Raw genomic sequence first — 14,493 nt, forward strand, 5'->3', positions numbered from 1 at the left:
TACTGTTATGCAAGTCATGAAAAATTGAAAAGGAATTAGAATGCGATTTAGTGTTAAAAGCTTCAATGCACGGATCCTCTGACAATGAAAATTCTGAACTACCCCTTTTTTGCAGCAAACCCTTCAATTCTGATTCACCCGAGTAAATCTTTCCTTTTTGGCTGTCTGAGAAACCTGATTCACCTAAGTTAATCTTACAGCTTGGTGAGTATTTTGGTGCAGCCCTTCTTGGAGTAGATTTAAATGATGATCGCCTTACTGATTTACTTGTGGCGCCCCTTTTGCATCATCTGTTACTGGGGGTGATGAAGGAAAAGTTTTTGTTTATCTTAGTAATGGAAAAGTAAGTAGTCAAAGTGTGTTTAACTTATGCAAGCATTGTATTTTTTTTTATTCGGCAATTCTTTTAAAAATGATAAAACTAAACAATAATAATGCAAGATTTACTGCAACTCTTCAAAAAATGACTAAAAATATAAACTTATAGCAATTAATTTTCCAAAATCATATATTTTCCACAGATTATTCAAATTGTTTTCCTTGTTTTATGAATAAGTTTTACTAAAGAAGACAAGTAACACATTAGCTTATGGAACAACTTTAAAGCTGCACAGAAGTAAAAAACTTAAAATTTAAGTGTCAATATTTTTTTTTTTTTTTTTTGCGAATGTAAAGGACGTTTTACTTTGTTTAATTTTACCTTTTCGTATGTGTAAGATGAATCATTGCTAGAACAAAAAGAAACCACCCACACATACACACTGCCAAACTCACACTCACTGCCAAAAATGAAGCACGGAAGCAAAAAATTCTAAGGATCGGATTTCAATCTACAGGTCCGTTATTCCAAACTTTTCCTTGGGGGCTCAAAGGGAAAAACCACAAAATCCACTCTCACATATATTCAAATAATACATTAATTTATCAAGACCATGGAGAGCAATGGTCCCCCCCCCCCCCCTCATCGAATAACAGTCCAGCCAATCAGAGTTGGAGAAGCTGTAATTTGCTGCAGAGGTAGAATTAGTAACTAAATTTAGCCAGAAACTGGACGAGAGTAAAATGGTTCATTCGGAAAATGCAGATGGCATTCCCCCCCCCCCCAGTGACGAGTTTCAAACAGAATTCTCACTTTCTGTAGACTCTTTTGGTAAAAAACCACTTTTATGCTTCAACAGGCACTTTTCTGATGATACACCCCCCCCCCCCCCCTGCGATTTATGGTTGTTCGCTAAATTCTAGAGACAAATGGAAAGAAGAAAGATTTCAGACATGAGTTGACATTCTGGCTGCAATGACAGCCGAGATAAACACCATTCCAAAATCATAAATACCGCTATAAATGAATTTCTGCGAAGTAGCATTCCGAATATATTTATCGAATATTACCGAGCTAGAGCGTAGAAAACTTATGTACGACCTTTTTTAATGAATTGTTTTTAAATTATTAGAGCCCAGTAGACCTGCAACAACATCCTTTTTTTCCTATTACACTCGTATAGGGAAAAATATATATATATATATTATATTATATAAAATATGAGAAAATCCGACGTTAACAGGTAATTGTTTCTTTGTGCATTAAACTAAACACACACAGATCTTACACACTACCACTAACCAATGAAAATCGTGCAACTTGTTCGATGCTAAAATAAGTGAAAATAAGTGATAGTATTTCCCTCCACCCCTCTCACCACCTCCGGATTCTTTCTATTGAAAGTAACGCTAACAGTTCGAAAAGCAAGTCGTTGAACACCATTTATAAATGTATTTATTCCCTTGAAATTATACAATGATATATACTCTCCAATTAATGTTTAACTGATGAAAGCAGCAACAATTTTTAACACTTCAGCAGTTTGCCCCCCCCCCCTTTACAACTGACTTTTCTAGCCCCTCAAAGGAACTTGTCTTATTGAAAAGCAATATTCTGTTACTCTTTTGAAGGAATGAGTAATCAAGAGCCTATTTAAAAAAGATTACTGAATAAATTTGACAAACCGAGATAGAGCATAGCCGTAAAAACGAAGCGCGAAGTTGCGAAGAACGACTATACACACACACACACACACACACACACACACACACATATATATATATATATATATATATATATATATATATATATATATATATATATATATATATATATATATATATATATATATATATATATTAAGGAATTTCGAATAATTTATTGGTACTTATCCAGGAAGGGGTGCTATAAACCTAGGTCTCGGAAATTCTTTAACAATGGAGATACAGGTGTTGCGAATTCCTTTGCTTTTTCCTGCTGCAAGTTTAGACTAGTTAGGAGGCTTCCATACACATAGTCTTCGACATATACCTAGAATGATGAATAACTCCTGAGGCACGAAAAGCGTACGCAATGAAAAATAGCTCCATTCAGAAAAATTAAAACAAGCTACTAAGTTCCCCCTGTAATCTTCTTTTGCGTGGAGAATCATAAGTTGGCTAACGCAAATTCCTTTATTGATTTAATATCGCTCTAAATGACCGCCTACTCCTCATCATTTCTCATTCCAGCTTCAAAATTAAAAGTCGTGTATCGACCATGATTTCTGAAACCGTTCAAAAAACAGTAACAGTAGTTATGCTAGATGTTGATGGTCTCGTACATTGCATAAATACGAAAGAAAGCACAATATCTAGACTGTAGTTCTGGCAAACAAAATACGATAATTGTTTTCCTAGATTTTGTTTCAAATGTCAAATATATTCCAATTTTAGTAACAATAGCAATATTACTATTTTTGTTGTATCCAAGCAAATACCCCTACCAGCTCATCAAGTGCCCATTTATCTAACAGTTCTGCAAAGATGTTTTCCATAGCAATTCTTCTTACTTGAATAATTTAAAAGCACTCAACAGTTGTTCATCAATGTGCAATCCTGATACTAATACATAATACTAATACTTCGTTTTTCCAGATGTACTATGTTTGCATTAGTGTTCCATCCTAGTGCACTATCAATGGGGCTAGAACCAGGAATAAAAAGTTTTATAAACGTTAATGACCGGTTCGGTTAGGATAGTTTGCTTTCGCCGTATGATAGACGAGTGACTAAGTGTAAAATCCTCTACTTTTCTACTATAGCAGCTACTATCAACGTGGATTTTTTGTCACTCATATTGATCCTGTGGCAGGCGGGAAAAATCTTATTTTTTTAACTGATCAGACTTCGTTAACCTTTTAGAGTCGTTACATATGTTTCAAATTACACCCTTCTGAATGTAGCATTATTTTGAGCAACGGAATTAGAAACTATTCTTCACCTTTCCAAAGTGCCATAATTTTCAACTAAATTCAATCGCTTTGCGCCACCTCTAAATATTATTTGATTGAAATGAAACTTTGAACACATCATATTTATGAACAGTGTAAAAAAAGTTTCGGGGTAAGAGCAAAATAATTCGGAAAAAAAATTTTTTTGAAGCACCCTACGCTGCATGTATTTTAAAAGGTATAAAAGAAAACGCAGTCTGACTGATCACCAAAAAGACCGGCATATTTGAAAAATCAATAAAAACTAAACGGGCAGCGAAGCGATAGAAATACTGTTTATTTGCAGTATGCTTGGAAAAACAGTAAATTTTCTGACAGATACAGCTGCAAGCCACCTCTAAAACACTTGCAGTGTTATCTGTTGAAGAACATTGTAACTAATTTTGAAAGCTTGCACTCTCAGAAATGGACTTTCAAATTTGACGAAATTTTCTTCGTTTTTGACGAAACCACTTCCAGGGATATGCTCCGAGCGAACATTTCGTCAAATTGAAGAAACTGCTTTTGTTAGTGGTTTGAGGATGCGAATTTCGTCAAATGTAACGAAATATTTCTTCATTCTAGTTTTGTCAAATTAACAATCATTTTCGTAGTTTTGAGAGCATTAGTTTCGTCAAATTAATTTCGTCATATATGAGGACGTTAATTTCGTAAATTTTTAAGAAAATTTATTTCTTTTTTTTTTTTTCTTTGAGCACATTATTATTATTATTTTTTTTTTTTTTTTTTGAGAATACAGTCGAACCTCGTTAATTCGAACACGCTTAAAACAAATAACTGCTGAAATGAACTTTTTTGCAATCTTTGTCTTACTGTTTATTGTTTTTTGGATAAAGCGAACCAACTTTTTATAATAATCGATTTTAATGGTCCCTTTAAGTTCGTTTATAACGAGGTTCGACTGTATTTTATAAGATTCGTGTGCGTGTGATCAAATCCTAACTTCAGAATCTTACCACCGTAGTTTCCTACTTTATTACGTATAGTCACTTTCACAGGCCCGTCATTTACGAGGTCAGGGGGTCAATTGACCCCCCCTCCCGTCTTGATTTTTGAACATTCATGTTTTTATACATGACTGGCCGTTGTTTAAGTTCGTTTTCTGAAAAATTTTTATTGAGTACAGACTCTTTGTCATATTTGGGAAAAAGTTGAAACAACGGGCCTGCAGCCCCCTCCCCCCCCCCCCATCAAAAAAAAGACAAGTAATTGTTAAAAAAAAGAGACACATAAAATATGTCAAGTGAATTTTTATTTATGTAAAAATGCAAACAAACAACTTCATAAAAAGCTAAAACAAATCATTGCAGATTAAACTCCCCATGATATCTAATCAACCCCCCCCCCCATAATGGGGGTTTTCCTTCAAAAAATCTAATTTTTGTCGGATATTTTCCAAATTTGGCACAGAGGTTCGTTATTGGAAGCTCGGGAATTCACACAAGGTCGTTTATGTCCCTCTATGTGGGGGGGTGGGGGGGACAGACAATCCCACATTGGGGGTTCTCCGTATTAAAAAAAAAAAGTTTTTGTCCGATCTTTTTTAAATTTGCCACAGAGGTTCTTAGATGCTCAAGAATCACGCAGGGTAGTTTTCATCACTTTATAAGGGGAGGGGGGGCGATGGGGGGGGGGGTTTGAAAAAATCCAATTTTTGTCGGATCTTTCCAAAATTTGACACATAGGCTCTTTGATGCACGCGGATTCAACGCAGAGTAGTTTTCGGTTCTTCTATGGGGGGGAGGGCAACCCCTATGGTAGTTTTCCTACAAAAAATCCAGTTTTTGTTGGATCTTTCCGAATTTGGCAGAGTTTCGTTATTTGATGCTCAGGAATTCTGATAGGGTGGTTTTCTTTCCGCTATGGGGGGCAACCCCCATACGGGAGGGGTTCTTATAGAAAAACAGTTTTTATCATATCTTTTCCAAATTTGGAACAGAGGTCCTCTGATGCTCGGGAATTCACACATGGTAGTTTTCACCCCTCCATGATGGGGGGGGGGGAGCAACACCGCATTGGGGGTTCTCCTTATATAAAAGAAAGTTTTTTTCCTATATTTTCTAAATTTGCCATAGAGGTTCTTTGATGCTCAGGAATTTACGGAGGTTAGCTTTCGTCAATGTATGGGGGGGGGGGCAACCCCGATGGGGTTTCCCTTGAAAAAAATTTATTTTTTGTCGGATCTTTCCAAAATTTGGCATAGAGGTTCGTTCATTGATGCTCAGGAATTCTCATAGGGTGGTTTTCCGCCCCCGCTATGGGGGGACAACCACCAAATGAGGGGTTTTCTTACAAAAAACCAGTTTTATCATGCCTTTTCCAAAATTGTCACAGATATCCTTTGACGCTCGGAAATTCCCGTCTTCGTCCCGCTATGGAGTGGGAAACCACGTGTGTGTGGGGGGGGGGGTCTTAAAAGAACCCAGTTTTTGTGTGATCTGTTATAAATTTGGTACATTTGTCTTTTGATGTTTCGGCATTCTCATAGTGTAGTTTTCGCCCCGCTATGTGTGGCAAACCCCATAGAAGTTTTCCTTATTAAAATCCAGTTTTCGCCGGATCTTTTCCAGATTCGGCCCAGATATCCTTTGATGCTGGAAATCCACATAGGATAGTTTCCCATGGGGTAGTATTCATATGGGGTACTACCCCATGTGATTAAGGAACCTATGTGCCAAATTAGAAAAAGATCTGACAAAAGCCTGGATTTTTGTAAGGAAAACTCCCCTAATTGGGGAGGGGGGGGTGCCTCTAAAGCGGAAAGAATATTTCAAACTGTTTGAACTACATCGCTACATCGCGATGTAAGGACGGCGATGCATCACGATGTTGAAATTCCTACATCGCCCTGCCCCTACTGGGAATATAAAAGTGCTACTTCCTCAGCAGACATTGGATTCTGGAAAAATAAATCATGTGCCACTTTTATGCACAGTTAGATCGATATATGCTCGGGAGAAAATTGCTGAGAAGTTTCTTCATTGCAACGCATGAAAAATTCCAGAAAAAAAAAAGATTTTTATCCAACTTACACCACAAATTTCAAAGAAAAAGTGCAATAAATTGGACAACTTTAAGTTAGTACATATTTGTTCTAAAATTAGATACAGAAAATAAAATTAGATAATCTTAAGAAAAAGCTTACCTTTTTCTTTTTCTAATTAATTATTTGTTTTATTAATTTTGCTTGTATGTAGAATGTTGATTTGGCCACATGAAATGCACGCAATAATAAAATTCCTGTTTTTTAATACAGGAATTTTATTATTGCATGCATTTCATACTTCATACTTTGAAAATAATTATCTGCCAAAATTGCAAAAGGTATTTGAAAATATAAATCTTAAAAAAATGCAGATGTGAAATAAATCTTTCGGTAAAATTAATTTAGTGTAATGTTTGTTAAATAATTATAAAAATATACCTTTGCTTTTCACCCCTAAGTTTTTATTTTTATTTCCAAACATGTGTAACATGAAATCAATGTATAATATACGAACATTTAGAATATTGTTATTATTATGAAAAAGTCTTCGTCTGTCCTTGTTCCAATTATCTCCGTGATGTTGGATCCATCCTAAAAAAAGTTTTAAAAAGAGAATATATAACATAATAAGTAAAGGTTTAAGTCCATGGGTGTATGCCCTCATGCACATGGAACTTTTTTCTATTTCGAGGAAAGTTTTACGATTAAATTCATCAGTTTATTTCTGAAATAAAACATGTTTTCACGATATCTTTCAAAATCTGAGTTTTTTTTTCCTTAAGTTAAAAAGCTACGATTCGCTTGTGACTTTGAAAAGCATCTGATTTAATTTTCATATTTTTCAAAATATATGATGATTTCAATGCTGACAGCTTTTTTTCAAGCAGATTGCAAGAATGAGTTATTTTTACAGCGGATGAACAAAATTTTTATTTAGGCAGATAGACTCTCAGTTAGTTTCTGAAATTAATTTCTGAATAATATTCTAGAATTAGAGTTTCTTCAATTTATCGAGAATCAGCATTATTTAGCCATTAAACGAGTTAATTCTTTTGCACATCAAGTCGTGAATTTTCATTTTTTTGAGCTATAAAAAAATCAAAAGTGCGAAAATTGTTGATCTGTGATTTTTTTTAAATTTATTTTTTATTTTAACCGATAGCCAAAATACACTGTTTTTCTTTTTTTTTCGATTTTCGTGTTCCGTTTTCTTCACGAATGTTTTCTGAAGTACTCTCTCCCCCTACTCAAATTAGTTCCAATAAAGTACTTATGAATTAAGTAGTACTGAAACTGGTGATTATGATTTTATTTGCACTTTTTTCATACATTTTATTGTGCTATGTTATCAATAAACAACATTTACTTACCGAGCTTTACCTCCTTAAACCATTATCAAATTCGAGTCAAAAACCCAGGGCTCCAACACTCGAAGCCAAACTCCATTTCATAAGCTAACTAATAATTACATAAAGCTACCTTCTAGCTGATGGATAGGGATTTAGTAGAAAAGAAAAACTGATTTTTCTGCTATACTGGGGGTAGAGTACTTACAAAATGGAGCGTAAAAAATATTCGAACAAAATCATAAAATCATCAGAATCAATCACTAGTACAAAAATATTCAAACGTAGCTCTACTTACTAGTTTGGGACGGAGACGAAGGGAGTATCACCTTTTAACTAAGCATATTTGATTTTTAAAATATGCAATTTTCACGCAGTAAACAAAAAAAAAAAAAAAACGCCAAGGGAGAAGAGCTGCCAAAGATAGGGGAAACCCAATAACAAAGTGCATTTCCTTGTTTGTTTGTGTCTTGAGAACTAATTGACTGATATCAATGGATTTTTTTTTCCAAAGATTTATAATGAAAATAGGGACCAGTGTGGTGCAAACAAGCAAAGCTTGTTACTTCTTATCATATATTTTCATTATCCTTTTAACTTTTCATATATTTTCATTATCCTTTTAATTTTTCATATATTTTCATTATCCTTTCCATTTTTCAATTGAAGTTCGGTTAAATTTTCAGACATTTTACTTTGTATCCAGCAAAATCACAGCACCAACAAAAAATTTGGATTTATTGGAAGTTCATCTATAAAATGCTTCTTAGTCTGATTTAATGTAGACCGGGATTTCTCACTTTTTGTTGACAATACCTTCAGGCGGCAAATATGGCAATAAAATTAATGCTGCATTTATTTTAGCTGTAGAAGCTATGTATAATGGAAAAATTCATAATTATGACAAATCATGTAACACAAATTGACATAGAAAAACCTATAAATTTAGTGTATGAAGTGGGAAAATAAACAAAAAATGCTTATTATTGTTATTACAATTTTCAAACATGCTGCTATACTATCTTTTCTTTTTAAATCGAGGTTAAACATTAAAACTCTACTTTCAATAATTTATTTTAATTTGCGGAAATTTTTTTGAAAATATTGAAAATATTCTGCTGAAATATCAAGCACAAAGATAGAGTTCTTTATGGAAATTAATATTTTCTTTATCTTAAAATGATTTGTATTAAATTGATATTTACTTTACTTCATGTTTTATGCAAGTAAAAAAAAAGGCTCCACAAATAATGAACATAAGCACTTATTGCTAGAAACATCTGCTGCAGGGAAAGAGATTATATAAACAACATGGGATAAGCATTTAAAAGTCTTGTCCACGAGCTTAACAAAATAAAAGACGGTATCATTTCGGATCCAAAAGATAAACGGTTTGCATTTATTTTTTATTGCATCAAGCGCTTTTTTTTCCCTCGAGTTTCATCGATTTTATTCAAAGATTGCTAACAATTATTTTAAAATATTTTCTACGAACACTTTTGTGTTATAAAGTTCTTGATACTTTTTGATTATTAATTTCTTCAAAATCAATTTTATTTTGCTACTTAAATATTTCATGAAGTTTTGTAATATTGTTTACCCATTCCAAAATATTAATTTTTAACTAATGGGTATAGCAATATTTCATTGAAAATGATAAGTTTGCTAACACTTTTGGGAACTACTGTATAAATTATTATATTGAAAAAAACATTAAATGTAGAGTGGAAGAAGAAAAAATATCAATACTTACTGGGGGATTGGTACATAGTATTTTTTTAAGAAAATAAAAATGCGGAATGAAACAAATTTGAACTATTAAACTAAAAAATACACTTCGTTTAACAGAATTATTTTTGTAAAATTCATGGAGAAGAATGAAAACACATAACCATGTAATATATTCCACGTTGAAATTAAAAGCTTCAAAGTTCTATGCCATTTATAAAAGCGCTGTATATCATCTGTGTTAGTTTAGCTACGGTGGAGTGTTTTTTTTTTTTTTGTAAGTTTAAATTCGTACAAATTCTTTAGTCATGTTTGTAATTTTTTTAACGAAATAAAGGAAGTACGTTTTTGGAAATAAATGTCAACAAACCAATATTCTCTTTTTCAAATAAAAAAAAATAACGCTAGCTAAGCCTAACGTGGAGGTGACTCAAAGTTAACAACACACAGAATTCTAAACCTAATCGAACCGTTCGTTTTCAATTTTAATGTGTTTTAAATACAACAATAAACACAACACTAAACAAAAATGTAACAGTACATAAAAGAAGGCACATTGCACATACAAATTTCAATAAATACTAACCTTTTTTATGAATCCTGTAGGATAATTTCCGTAAGATAATTTAACGAGCAAGTACAAGACTGAAACGAAAATTCCCAGAATGCACTGCAATATGACGAAATTGGGACGAAATAATTTCGTCAAAAATTTGAGATTTCTGGTTTCGTCAAATATCACGTGATTCGGTGACGAAAGGATCGTCGAAAATAACGAAATAGTGCTCGAGGATTGCCGAATCGTCAAAATTGAGCGTTTCATTTTTGACAGTGTGGTTCTGAAAATTTACTGTTGCCCCAAGCATAATGCAACAAACGGTATATTCCTATCGCTGCCCGTTTAGTTTTTATTGATTTTTCAAATGTATCAGTCATTTTTGGAACACCCTGTATATATATATATATATATGGTGTCTGAAAAGTCTTTAACCAGGATTGCCAACTATGGAGAAATTATTTGAGGAGCATTTTGAAATTTCGCGGAGCAGCTAGGTATTTTGTATAAAAATCAATGTAAAATAATTAAACCTCTATTCTAAAATTGTTTTTGAGCTTTGATAATCATTTCAAGCATTAGCAAAGAAATAATTAATAGAAATAATTAAGAAATAGTTACTTTTAAATTAATAAAACAGCTTTAAACACTGTCATGCTTTGAGTAAGCATCTTTAATAACTCCCATATTTACATGCCTGTTATAATAAACTAGCAAAATATAATTAAAATAAATCTAAGCCTGGTCAGAATCAAGACCAAACTGGAGATGCGTTGCAAAATAACTAGTTTGCGGAGCTACGGTGTTTCGCTATTTTTGCGGAGCAACTTCGAAAAATGCAGAGCAGTTGGCAACCCTGCTTTAACACATTTTAAAAATTCGTAGAATAGCAAAAAATTGTCGTATGAATATGAGGTTTTCGCTATAATACTCCTTCATAGGTTCAAGAAAATTTTTTGTAAAGGAAAAAAGAAGAAAAAAGTAATTGCACTCAAACCTGTTTTTGTGCTGTCTTTTTTTATGCTTTTTTTTTTTTTTTTTTTTTTTTTGCGATATATGCAAATTTCACACAAATTGGGACTCAATTGACTAACTAATCTTTAAAACTAGTGCTTAATAGTGTAATTTTGAGCGAAATTTTTTTATGCGATTTTTTTCAAGCAGTCCCTATCTAACGCATAAAAACAGGTTTTTGCTCAATGTGTGAACCGTATTTTGCTCGAACCACATCTAAACGTTCATTCCAGGTCCACAAACGGTATATATAGAAAGGTATTGCTTTCTGTTAAACAACATGATTGACCTCTCGTGACGTTTGTTTTTCTTACTGTGATGATTATGTATTATTACTTCCCCCCTCCCCCATTTTTTTACGATGTCATAAAAAAATCTTGAACTCTAGTGGTATGAACTTGAAGTATGTCTTGTATTATGGCTCACACCGCGTAGTCATACGACAATTTGCTGCTTTTCAATGAATTTTTAAAATGCGTCAAGGACTTTTCGGACACCAAATATATTATTCGGTGTTTTTTAATATATTATATTGTGTTTTCATCTCCGTGAAAATATCAATTTCTCCAAGATTTTGGTTTAATGTTAGTAATTAATTTTGAGTAATGTTTTTTAGGTTTTACGGGAGCATACACAAATCTTGGGAGGAAATGTTCCAAATTCACGCTTTGGCACAGCTATCGCAAACGCAGGAGATTTGAATCTAGATGGTTTCAATGGTATTTATGACTTTTACTGATGCATGAATAATAACAATTTTGTAATCATATTTAAATGCTTAAAAACATCTTAATGAAATGAGTTTGCGAAAGTGTGCAGAACAATTTGCCAAAACTACGCCAAAATTAAAGTATTTTGACCTTTATTTTAAACTTTTGCAAACGATTTTCCTAAAAAATACTATACATGGATAAACAAAAACGTTTAAACAAAACGTTATGCTTAAAATAACTAGCCGCCTGCGGCAGCTCGCCCAACCCGACTGCGGCGGTTTTGTGTGCCCTCCATTCCCCTGAAGTGATAGGGGAAATTGAAGCGAAACTTATGCGGTTATTATCAATCGGCTTCAAACAGAATCGGACCAATCAGTTCATTCAATGAAACGTTATGGCCGGGTAAGCAGAGGGTGAGTTATGAGTTGATAACCGCATATTTTTTAGACTTCAATTAAAATGTAAGAAATTATAACGAAAATTTACTTACTTTAATTTAGCCCTGCGAATTCAGGTATCATGAATTTTAAAGAGCAGTTTTCAGCAGTTTTGATACCTAAATTGTACAAGACTCAACTAACTGCACTGCAGGAGAAGTGTTCATACAAGCGCACATTTTTTGTCCCTTCAACCCCAACATCTTTCTTCTCCCATATAAAAACACATTTTGTGTGTGTGTGTCTTCAAGCATGAATAAATTTTTAGTCGTTTTGATGCTTAAAAAAGCAAAAACAATTATACGATTTTTTTTTTCGCGCGTACTGTAACAGTTTTTTACTATATACTGAACATGGTTATGGGGACATGTAGGTCCGTCGTTTAGGCGGTTTCGAGATCTACACCCTCCCCCCCCCCCCCTTGGCTTTGAAAAATACGTGCTTTTTCCAAATGAGTGGAGCAAAAGGTTTTTTTTTTTCGTTTTCCGACAAATTCCCCTCCCTGTCGGAGAAATTCAAAATGTCCGGCCTGGTAACATCGTTTACAATTACATTTCGTTATAACGTGAAACATTTAATTCTCTTCATTCTGGCATAAACAGTAATGATGATCATTGATCATCTGTAACGTTACTCAGTTATAGCGTTATAAACCTGTCATTTGGGGGAGTCAGGAGGGTGAATTGACATCTCTGGTTTTGAGAATTTAATGCGTTTATATGTAAGTGGGTGTGGTTTTTGCTGTTTTGCGGTATAATTTGCTTTCACTACATATTTTTGGACCCCCCCCCCCCCTCTCTCTGGAATAAATCAAAATGACGGGTCTGTGTGTGCGGAGGGGGAGTTGTGGCTATAATGCAAATAAACGAAGCTTTTAATTACTGCTTTCAAAAAAACTACATTTAAATTTCACGCTTTGTTTACATTTATTCGAATTAAATTCAATGCAAAATTGCTCTGGCGTAATATCGTACCACAGAGGTTCCCAAACTTTATAGCCCTCGGACCCATCCCCTTATGGACCAATGTTCAATGAGGGGAAGAACGGGCTTTGCTTTTTCCCCTCGTTGTTGTACCCTTGGAGAGCTTTATAATAGAGTTTCACTTACCAGGAAGGTTCATTCAAAAAAGAAAAGTACCTTAGCCATTCTTCCCTACGGACCTAAATTACGGGGGGAAATCCGAATACACCTGATTATAAGTATGCATGCACGTACAAACAGGAGTATTAGGAGCCCTCCCCCGGAAGTTTCTTGAAATTGAACTTTAAAAAGTGAGTTTTCGGCTACCTTTAAGAGGGGTTTTTATCTCCGTTGTCAGAATAAAAGTTTTTAGATTCTGGTCAGAAAATGAGGGAAGCTCTGTATTTCGCGCTGTATCCTCATCTTGGTACAAGTAAGATTAAAGATTATAATATTTGAAGTTGTAGCAGACTGAATCACTGAATCTAGTGTTAGCCATGACCGGCTTGACCCCTAAGCCCTTCTTGGATCCTCTCTTGTGAAAATTGCAAGCCTACTTAAAAGCGATATTAAAACTACCAGTAACGTATTTTATCTTGTCTCCTCAAATCTAGGCAGCATTGAGTTCGTTTGCTAATGATTTTCAATGTAAAGTGATTAAGAATACCCTGTGTATAGTACTGGATAGGATATAACACGTTTACACCTTTACAGCCATTGCTTTCGGAAAGCGTGGTAAAACGTATGATTTATTCTTTATTTATTATTTCACTTATTGTTTTACTCCCCGTATTTCAGACATTGCAATTGGAGCACCTTATGAGGGAGGAAATGGTGCTATTTACATATATCATGGTTCATATAAAGGAATAAAACAGAATTTTGTTCAGGTATTTAGTTTATTTTTAATTTAAGCATTTATTTATTATTTTCTGTTTATATTTTGTAACAATATGAAAAAAGTGACAATGGATGACATGGTTATAGAAACAGTCGAATGTTTTTTGCTTTTTTAAATTTTCTATTGATCCAAGGAAACTGATTTAGAAAAACCTAATTTATGTAGTTACGAAATTTTTGCTCAATCTTAAATGATCTTCCTTTTCTATTGCTGAAATCAAATTGAAGCGTTAATTGTTAGCATGAAGTTATTCGGCTTGCCCACTTTCATCACATTTGCTTTGAATTTCTCAGTATTGTTCAGCAGGGAACCAATTGTGGAAATTGTAGATCATTCAGTCGACAAAATGTTTCCCGGAGTGTCCACATGGAGATAGATCTACTTTGCATCCTCCCAACTCCCCGCAGTCCTTTATACTGTCAGATGTTTAGTGTGGCCACAGATCTTGTTCCAAAAATCAGATAGTAGTTGTGATGGTTTTAGAAGTACTTCCAATTCAATTATCAACGAGCTTTACCCAGAACCGGTGTGATTTAGAA

The 14,493-nt window shown here is 33.8% G+C and overlaps 1 protein-coding gene across 1 annotated transcript in view; it reads left to right on the plus strand.

Annotated features, from left to right (window-relative positions):
- The first annotated feature begins 249 nt into the window (after nt 1-249).
- Nucleotides 250-14,493, plus strand: part of LOC129219094 (integrin alpha-IIb-like) — an 85,832-nt gene continuing 71,588 nt past the window's right edge. The window contains exons 1-3 of the mRNA XM_054853413.1: nt 250-343; nt 11,558-11,660; nt 13,852-13,943. The gene's annotated coding sequence lies outside the window, so the exon portion shown is untranslated. The remainder of the gene's footprint in view (nt 344-11,557; nt 11,661-13,851; nt 13,944-14,493) is intronic.

The sequence above is a fragment of the Uloborus diversus genome, chromosome 3 (assembly GCF_026930045.1).
Source record: "Uloborus diversus isolate 005 chromosome 3, Udiv.v.3.1, whole genome shotgun sequence".
Taxonomy (NCBI): Eukaryota; Metazoa; Arthropoda; class Arachnida; order Araneae; family Uloboridae; genus Uloborus; species Uloborus diversus.